At 26.8% G+C, this 10,030-nt stretch overlaps 1 protein-coding gene across 4 annotated transcripts in view; it reads left to right on the forward strand.

Moving 5' to 3' along the window:
- The first annotated feature begins 1,476 nt into the window (after positions 1-1,476).
- Positions 1,477-10,030, forward strand: part of Atf3 (Activating transcription factor 3) — a 156,021-nt gene continuing 147,467 nt past the window's right edge. For 2 of the 4 annotated variants that reach the window (XM_067045760.1, XM_067045759.1), the window contains exon 1: positions 1,477-1,590. The gene's annotated coding sequence lies outside the window, so the exon portion shown is untranslated. The remainder of the gene's footprint in view (positions 1,591-10,030) is intronic. The other 2 variants (XM_067045762.1, XM_067045761.1) reach the window with 2 other exon arrangements.

Below are 10,030 nucleotides of genomic sequence, written 5' to 3' on the forward strand. Positions count from 1 at the left end.
AGATCTCGAGGCCATCTTCTTTTCAGACGCCTAGGAGGATTATTAGGTAATGAAGGAGAAGCCAGGTTAGAAACAAGTGGATTTGGGTGGTTGAGAAGTTTATTATGGAAGGAACGGTATCTGGTTCTAGCCAAACCGGCAAACATAGAGGACATTGAGATCCTGATGGATGATTTGATTTGGGATAAAGTAAGGAGCATTAAGGATTTTACGAAGGATTTTGGACTGTAAGGATTGGATTCGAGAGGAAATAAGATGGTTTAGTGGAGCCCCATAGCTCAACTCTGTATGTCCAAATAGGCCTTATAATAGTCATGTAGATCAGTCTTTTGTAATGGATTGGAAGTTTGGACCGTTTGTCTAGTAAATGTTGTAATATACGGATTCGACGAGCAGTTTCCTGTCTTTTCAGTCTTGTATGAGGATTCCATGTCAGTTGTTTGTCCAGATTTAATCCTAAGTAACGGATCTGTTCAACAGGAATGAGTGGGCTATTATTAAAAGATACTGTAGGGCAAGACGAAGGTTCACGACGAAGGGTAAATGTGATTTGGTGGGATTTATTGGAATTTATTTTAATCCTTCAGTTTAAGGACAATCTTAAATATAAATTATCACCTCACATCAAAATTTAAAAATGTTTTCCAGGATATTCTGGCCAGATCATTAATTACAAGTCAAAATCACCCTATTTTTTCAAAACTTCATTAATTTTTAAAACCTTTAATTTTAGATTAAACTACACCATCAACTATCATAAAAACTTATTTATTTAATATAAAACTTATTTAAGATTGTTCTTGATGAATTGGCCGAAACGTTGAACAATTGATATAAGAAAGAGTGTTGAGACTTAACAAGGATATCATTGGATTAATTTAATAAATAGGTTTTAGTTTATGTGTATTTTTTTGCTGACCGGATCTCCTTCGCCGTCACCATCTTCTTATAATTCTTCATAATGTAAAACTATCTCAAAATTAATTTTTTATTCCCCATTCCTCGCTATTTTATGAAGCTTAATCGTAACATAATTGTTTTTGAACATCAATTTTTAATATTTTTTTTTCTTTTTTTTTCGTCTTCATGTACTAATTTAGTTAAAACGCTTATTTCGTGTGATTGTAGAAACATGTTTACGAGAAAGAAATCTACTGTTAGAACTCGAGATTAAAAAGCTAGGCAGCTTGTGTCCTTGAATCTGGGCGAGCCCAGCCCAACGCCAGCGTAACGCTACCGAGGCATCTCATCCACGGGTGGACCAAGAGAAGAGGGTGGATAACAAAATGGTGACAGGCAAGGGGTTGGCCTCACCCTCTTCAGAAGGGTTGACAGGTGGCCTTCTACCTGGATGGGCGTGGCCACGAGCGGCCAATAGGCTAGAAGCTGTTACGTCAGGGCGAGCCAATGAGAAGCCAGCTCTGTGACATCAGTGTCTATATTTAGCCCAGGGCCTGGGCCCCCTCCACCGAGCAGAATCGCGGCCCGCCAGTCCGATCTCAGGTGCCGTCGGGGAGTGTGTCGATCAGTGTCCAGTGTTCGTTCGTAGCTCTGTTTGTGTCTATTGCTTCTTCTTCGAATTTATCTTAGGTAAGTACCTTATCTTCATTTCCCTATTAAATGCTTCGTCAAAGGTAATATCTAAAACAATTTATTTTCGCGGTCTTTAGGGTATAAAAACTATATTAAATTAGGGAGAAAAATAAGGGAAAAAATGCAATTACTGGATATTTTAATCGAGCCTTATATATAAACTTGTATAATAGAAATTAAAAAAAAAAAATTATAATCTCACATTCTTAGTTCTTCTCAAGTGGTAATAGCTCTTTGGAATAATCTTATCAAATATCTGTCCACTTAATCGATACTATACTGGAGATTAATCTATATAAATTGATAATCATGATTAATTATCGATACATGAATTACATAAAACTATAAAAAAAACATTATTTATTATCAAATGCTTATCCGATATTTCTCTTCATTAATATATTATTCCATATTTTCATAAGATTTGTTATTGGATAAGATGTAAGTCGTAATATGCATATTGTAAACATAAAGTTATGCTGGTTAGTATTTTTTATTTACAAATAAGTGAACGTAATTTTCCAATTTTTAAAAAAAAATTATATGCCATTAATAACTTAATTTTATAAAGATTTATCTTTTTCCCATACTTTTACAGTGAGATTAACAGTTCTGAGTTTTTAATCCGGATCCGTGACTTCCATTGGCTAACTTAGTTATAATAGTATGAAGTTTTTTTTTTTTTTTGTTTTTTTCAAAATTAACTATTGGCCATTTGCCTTCTGTATTGGTGTCTATCTATTATAAATAAAACAGAGTTGAAGGTGTTTTTGTTTTAGGAATCGTTTCCGGCCACCAACGCTCTCCCACGCCTTTATGCAAAAGCTTTTTTCCAACGCGTTTCGTTAATTGCTTCGGGACAGCACCATTCAGTCTAGCAGCGTTCGCTCGCAGCGCCATCTGTATACGATGTTCCTCTGTTTCCATAATATATCAAATTATTTATTTTTAAATAATAATTATTGAATATATAAAAGACAATATACTATTATAAAGGACAATAGAATTAGACTTTCACTGACCTTGCTGAATGCAACTAGACGAAATTCCTAGTCCAAAATGTTTACATGTTACAAGGTCTTCCAGACTATCTAGTTCCTTTTGTAGCCGTTGTAATAGCTTCTTCTCGATAATAAGATAATATTAGTTATTTAAATAATTGATAATTCTATTCATATAATATAATAATGAACAAATCGCGGCCTTTGTAATGGATTTTTGAAAGTAGGTTTATAGGTTAGGGTGGGTTTGGTTTAATCAATCTATGAACAGTTTAAGGTTAATATGAAGTTATTAATAATAAATTAACTAAAAATAATATGTATATTAATACAGTATTTTTAAAAATTTAACATTAATTATTCGTATATGGTTTATGCTGGGAAATATAATTTATGTTAATATTAAATAATTTGGCACATAGAAACTTTTATGTGTATAATAATGAACTAATTTGAATTATTTTTATATAAGATTTATAAGTTCGGAAGGGCTTATGTCCAATCATATTAATATGCTCGGTATAAAACATAGTTATTTAAAAATATTAAAACTTTGATTTTTCCCTTTTCTATTTATAACTAAACCTATATTATTATCAATTGTATTCTTTTAAAATACAAATTCTTTTAAAAATATATGATCTTCATGATCTGGTGATTCTTAGAATTTCAATTCACAATTAATGTTTAATAAATCTTATTTCTAAAGGTTACTCATTTTATTATTGATGATGAGATTTTGATATGAAAATAATAGTCCTTTGCATTATACAAAATAAAATCTTTATTTTATATAAATTTTAATTTTACTTATAATAAATCATGAAAATTTATTGAAATATTGTTTCTTATTATAAAAACATTAATAAATATATTTATCATGCCAAATAATCGTGTACTTAATCAAGTCTTTTTATAGAAAGTTCTTTAACCAGACACTACTTTCAGAATTGTATAAACAGTCTAAAAAAAAAATATTATTTTGTTTATTGTTTACTCTAACCACATGACACGAAAGTGTAAAACTTAGGAATAATAAACGCTTTGTATATATCACAGAGATGATATTGTTAAGACATGAATTTTTTACGTCGTAGAAGATGATGCTAGGTTTCTACGTGAAATTTTTTTCTTTGCGTTTGTACCTATAGTGTCTTTCAAAGAAAGAATTTTATTCTTGCTTGTAGCAAATCTCATAAAGTAAAAACTATCATTTAAATTATTGCTATTGATGACTATTACTTTGTATTTATATATTATAATAATATAATATAGTCGATATATATTTAGAACAAAGTATATAACCATAATTAATGCAGAATTAAACATATTAATCCAATCATATCCAATATTGACAATGAAAACGATCATGAAAAAACATTAAAAGTTTATAAAATTACGCATTAAAATAATGTTGGCCTAATTTTTTTATCTGTGTAAAAAAATAATTGTAAAAGTGAAAAATGATTAAGATAATTAATTTTACAAATAAATAAAAGTTTTTTTTTTATTTTGATTAGAAACGATTTTTTTTTACGCAGCTTAATTTTATTAATTGTACAGGTTAGTATTTGCAATTACAGTCGAAGAGAAGGAAGAAAATGTTATCTTACATTTTAGGAAGATAGGGTTTTATTCTTGGAAGTATATTCACAATAATTAATTCTACATATACAGCACATCGTGTAATGGTTGTAAAACTTAATTTTTAATTGTTAAATAATGGTATATTTTATAATGTAATATTTAAATAAATTAAATAATCAATAAAAATTGAGTTATTTTAGAAATATTAGCTGAAGTAAATACTATCTACCTATCTAAACTAAAACACTGTATAATTATCAATTTAATAAACACAACTAAATATATTTAATAAAGATATGATCTTATATTATAGTTAAATTTAACATGTATTTATATTTATGAAGATTATTGTAGTTAGTTCACTCACAAAATTATAATATCAAAGAAGAATAAATTGGACTGAAACATGATTGATTTAAATCATGGTATAATTAGTAACAATAGTTCTTAATTTAAACTGACTGTAAGAATATCTTGTACATTATACTTATAACTAGTTTATTCACCGAAATTCAGTTTGATTGATGATTGCATTATTGTTGGAATTATTACAGCCTTAATTTTAATTGAAAATTAAGTTTTTCAGACCAAAAATAGAAATGATTTATATCATTAAACTCAATTTTTATCACTCATATGTTAAAACTCGATTGGCGCTAGGTTAATTTTCAATATTTTTTAATTAAATCCGCAAATACTTTCTATAAGGGTTAAAATGTGAACAGCCTTAATATTTAGCTTTTTTTTTTTCAATGTTTATCAATCTTCAAAATGGTATTCATTCGTCTACAAAATTGTAATTTAGCCGTTTGAGATTTTTTTAAAAAAAACAAAGAAACAAAATATAGAAAAAAAATTAGACTTTTTTATTTTCAATTATTTATATTTAATTAAACTTTATATGAATATTAAATTGGTTCTCCGCCCAAGTTGGCTAAGGAATTTATTACAATAATTCAAATAAAATCATACACTTCTCAAAATCTAAATTAATGTTCTATACTACTTTTACTTTGATCCCCTCAATTAATAAATTAAATTATTTTATGATTTTATATTAAATTGTTTTAATGAGAGTTATTTTCAATTATTTTTTATAATTGAAAATTCAGTCATTAAAATTTTTAAAATATCGTATAAAAATAAATATACACACATTTTTTATTGTTTTTAAATTTAAATATATTAGATGAATCATGAAAATAATAAATTGAAGCAGTGTATTTTTCAATGTAAATGATTAATCACACGATGATTATTACTGAGTTGTTATTAAATAATTATTTTAATTAATAGGTTGATGTGTATAACTAAGCCTTTAATTGATACTTTTGAAAACATGAGAAATTTACATTGTTATTCAATTTTTCTAATGTTCCCTTTACTTCTTAAAGTCTCATCATTAATTTTCACGTCATAGCTTAAAATATAATTCATAAAATGATTAATAATCATAAAAGTCATACTGAAAATGAATATATAGGTTAGGAAGACCATAATCGGAGAAAGTTCGAATTCGAAAAAATACAAAATTAAACTTTAAAAAATAGAGTTAAAGGATAATTGTTAATATTTTTGTTATTGACCATTAATAACCATTCATAATTTTAACTCATAATAAGTCTAATAGTATTAATTCATGAATACTAGTATACAAATGACAAAGAAGAAGCACTAGCATATTTTGTTTCATAATGGAGGCAAATATTAGTGATATAATAATAATATATGTATGTTTAAATGTATATAATAATTAGTGATATTGATATTAAAATACAAGAAAAAAGAACGCAAGCTTTCATTGAACAAGTGAAATTTTACTGCGTACAAACTACTAGACCAATAGTATTATTATGTACTTTATGTATGAGCATAATACTTTTAAGTAAGTAAAAAGTATCTAACTTATGTAATCAAAAATACTTTATGTATGGATTATTGACCGTATGCGAGTTGTGGTGAAGGAAAACAAAAGAAAAATGTCTACTATTTATCAATGCCTAACGTTTCAGCGCATACTGCAGGTTCGATCAGGGCTGTTATACGTATTGGAGATGTGCACTAATAAATAAAAAAAAATGAACTGCTGTTAGTATTCACTATAAAATCCTCAAATTTTAAAATCTTTTATTTTCAGGTCATAGCTTAAAATATAATTCATAAAATAAATAATAATAATGATCAGAAATATATGTAGGTTAAGATGATAGCAATTGAAGAAAGTTAGTAATGTGAAAATACATAGAACGGAATTACTAAAATTACAGATTTAAGAATAATTGTTTGTAGTTTTCCTCCGGTTTTGGTTCTTTTGGCCCATTTTTTATTGATTTTAACATAATTAATTATAACCGTTTTATTTGTGTAATTCAATTTATGAAGAGTATATTCCTTTACACAGCTTAAATGAGAATGAAAAGTGAAAATAAGACCTGAATAAACAGTAATTGAAATAAATTTTATTTATACTATATACATTTTACAACGTTTTTAGTTTCGCTTACCTATATATGTAATATATAGTGATATGTATTGACCTTTTAACAATTCTGGATATTATTAGTGTTTTTTGCGATCTGTCTCGATACCTGGCTAGGGTGGAATATATTTCAAGGAACTTTTCACAGTGTCCCTGGATATGTATACACCTGTATTTATTTGCCACATGGATCACTTAAGTGTTTGTTACTTTGTTAATCAGCTTTTAACACTTTAGTGTACGACAGTTATAGGCGAAGGCTCAGAAGCCAATGAAGCAAGTACAAACCCTTCCTAGACATGTCAAACTTTCCCACGTAGGGAAAGTACTGTGGTCGTGAACAAATTTCGAATTCGACTTTTCGACTGAATTTCGGGACCCCTCAGTCAAAAAAACATTGTCTTGCAAAATGACCAGTGTTCATGAGTGTAAACAGATTAGCTTAAAGATGGAAAGTCGTAAAAAGCTGAAATTATATATTTAAGGTAGGTATATACCTGGAATATCGCAGAACCTTTTTCGCTAAAATCGACCGACCAGAAGTGCCAATTTAAATTTTCTCTAATGATTTTAATCATTAGCACTTAAGTTCTCTTTATATTGTAGGTTTTATCCTCATTAAAATATTATAACTTGGATTAAACGCCGAATTTTCCACAAATTTCCTCTAAAGTATCTTAAATTTTGTTTATTTATAAAAATAAAATAAATAACCAGTTCTCACTGTTGACAATAATAAACTATGTAAAAATAAAAAGTATTACAGATTTTTTTTTAATAACTAAGGAATAAAAAAAGGAAAACAGAGGCACCTACTACTAGAAAAACTAATCTTTCTGGCTTCGTCATTTATTTTTAAACTGTTGTAATTTTTAAAATGTAAATTTTATAATTTCCTCAACCACCTTGAAAAACTCCAAAATACGAATTTCTATAGCAATAGAAAAGTAACAAAATTGTGTGCATAATTTTCGCTTTCTTTGGCCTCATAATATTTTTTTTTTTTTCGAAAACCACAAAAATAGTGATAACTTTAACACAATTCCAAAATCTACACGAAACTTAGACGTATTAAAAACAGTATAATTCGCGCACCGCACTAGATTTCAATTTTTTTTTATATAGTGAGGGTATAATTTTTTATATAGTATAATTCATACATATATGGTTTAGGTTAGGATGAGCTTGGAAGGAAATGGATATTTTGTTAATGAAGACATGAATAAATATCGATGATGGTTGGGGGTACGGTCAGTAAAAAAAAAAAAAAAAAAAGTTGAAAGAACTTATTTAATTGTGCCAACGTTTCGCCCATAGTATCTAGCCTTCATCAGGGCTAAGAACAAAGAGCAAGATACCAACCAATGAATAAAAAAAAAAATTAAAAAGAGAAACTATAAGCTGAATGACACAGTAAATAATTATACAGAATGAAAATTAGTTTTTATTTCACTAATTTCAAATAATTTATAATATAAATATAAATAAATATATAATATAATAAAATTGATAATTAATTAATATATTTAAATATTTATAAATATAAATAAAATTTGTAATTTTATTTATTTATTTAAAATCCTGTAATTTATAATTAGGTTTCATTTCACTAATTTTCATCTTGTGTGATTATTTACTATATTTTTACTATATATTTTCTCTTTTTAATGTTTTTTTTATTCATTCGTTGTTACCTTGCTCTTTGTTCTTAGCCCTGATGAAGGCTAGAAACTGGCCGAAACGTTGGCGCAATTAAATAAGTTCTCTTAATTTGTTTGTGTTTTTTACTGGCTGGACCTACAACCATCTTATCATCATCTATATAATAAATATCTTTTGATTATGTGATTAATACTACCAATTCATCAGACTACTAAGAAATAAATGTAAAATATTTTTACGGTACATAATATGTTAATAATTATTCAAAATATTGAATCAGCATTGGTTTACATATGAACAACATCCATTCATTGCTTAAGCTATGATTATTTATTAGAAATAAAGCATTTTTATTAAAGAATAAATAAATAATCATAAGTTATTATTTATTGTTATATAATTTGGCCTGTTCTCATAAAGGCTTATAATTTAAATTATGATATGATCAACTGAAGACGAATCAGAGAAAAATATTTTATTTTTTTACAAAAAAGAGCTAGCCAATTATTTTGCGTTACAACATGAGACAGCATACATATCAATCCATTATTATTTATAATATTAAATGATACATTTTTATTTATTCATGTCCTACCTAAATATCATTAAGCACTATATGACTAAGAGATTAACTCGTTAAAAAAAACATCGTTTTTGTATCTTTCTTTATTCTTTTGGGTTTCCTTGTGTTTGTTTAAATCTCTCATTCATCCCGTATTTCACTCTTTCAGTCCATCACATAAACTGAACATATTATAAGAAATTTATAAACTGATCAAATGTCTAGTAAATAATAATGTTTTGTACATACACATACAAATTACAAAAAAAAAAGCGAATGAATAAATATTAATAAATTCAAAGTTAAAAACCAATGAATGCATAAGCTATGTATAAATATAGATTTATGTATAATACATTTTTATTTATGTTATGTCTCTCATTTAAATTATTTACCGTAGGTAAGTAATATTTATCATAATTTTCATAATTAAAACTTACTCTTTACAAATTTAATATCTTTTTTTATGATTACTTTATTCAAGTTTACGTATTTATTATTTATTGATAAAATAATGAGGAAGAATAAAATTAAAATGAATAATGACAATTTTTTGAGTAGTTCATTATGTAACATTTGTTTTTTTAAATTACTCAAATATTATTTATAATAATACTGTATCTGTATTATATGTTTACCGAGCCTAGAAATTCGTTTCTGTTTATTACTAATAAACGGAATATCACAACATATATAGGTATTACAATTAGATAATATTTTTTTTTTATTTAATTGTTAATTTTCCCATTTACATGTACGATTTTTTTTTAGTAAAAATAAAATAAATAGATTTCTTTATTTGTAGAAAGTCATTTCAGTTATGGAAGGTTTTAAAAGGAATTGGTTAATTTCCTGAAACGCCTGTACCGCCTTACATCGGAGTTATCCGGGTTAGACGTACCCTGATCTGAAAGGATCTTAACCAGTTGAAATAGCTATCACAGCTTTGTCAGAATTGATGGTTATAGTCAAAAGCTCAGTACACTATCTGAAAAATAAAAATGTTTTTAAATATTTTCTCAATTATTCACTTATAGAATTAGTTTATCTGTAACTAAAACCTTAATTTGGTTTCATGTCGTTAATACCGGTAGCGCAGATAACCGTCGAACATCAAACGTATCCAATCCTTTCAATCCAAAATCC

This window comes from Halyomorpha halys, unplaced genomic scaffold (genome assembly GCF_000696795.3).
Source record: "Halyomorpha halys isolate HHAL.00 unplaced genomic scaffold, Hhal_1.1 Scaffold31.1, whole genome shotgun sequence".
Lineage (NCBI taxonomy): Eukaryota > Metazoa > Arthropoda > Insecta > Hemiptera > Pentatomidae > Halyomorpha > Halyomorpha halys.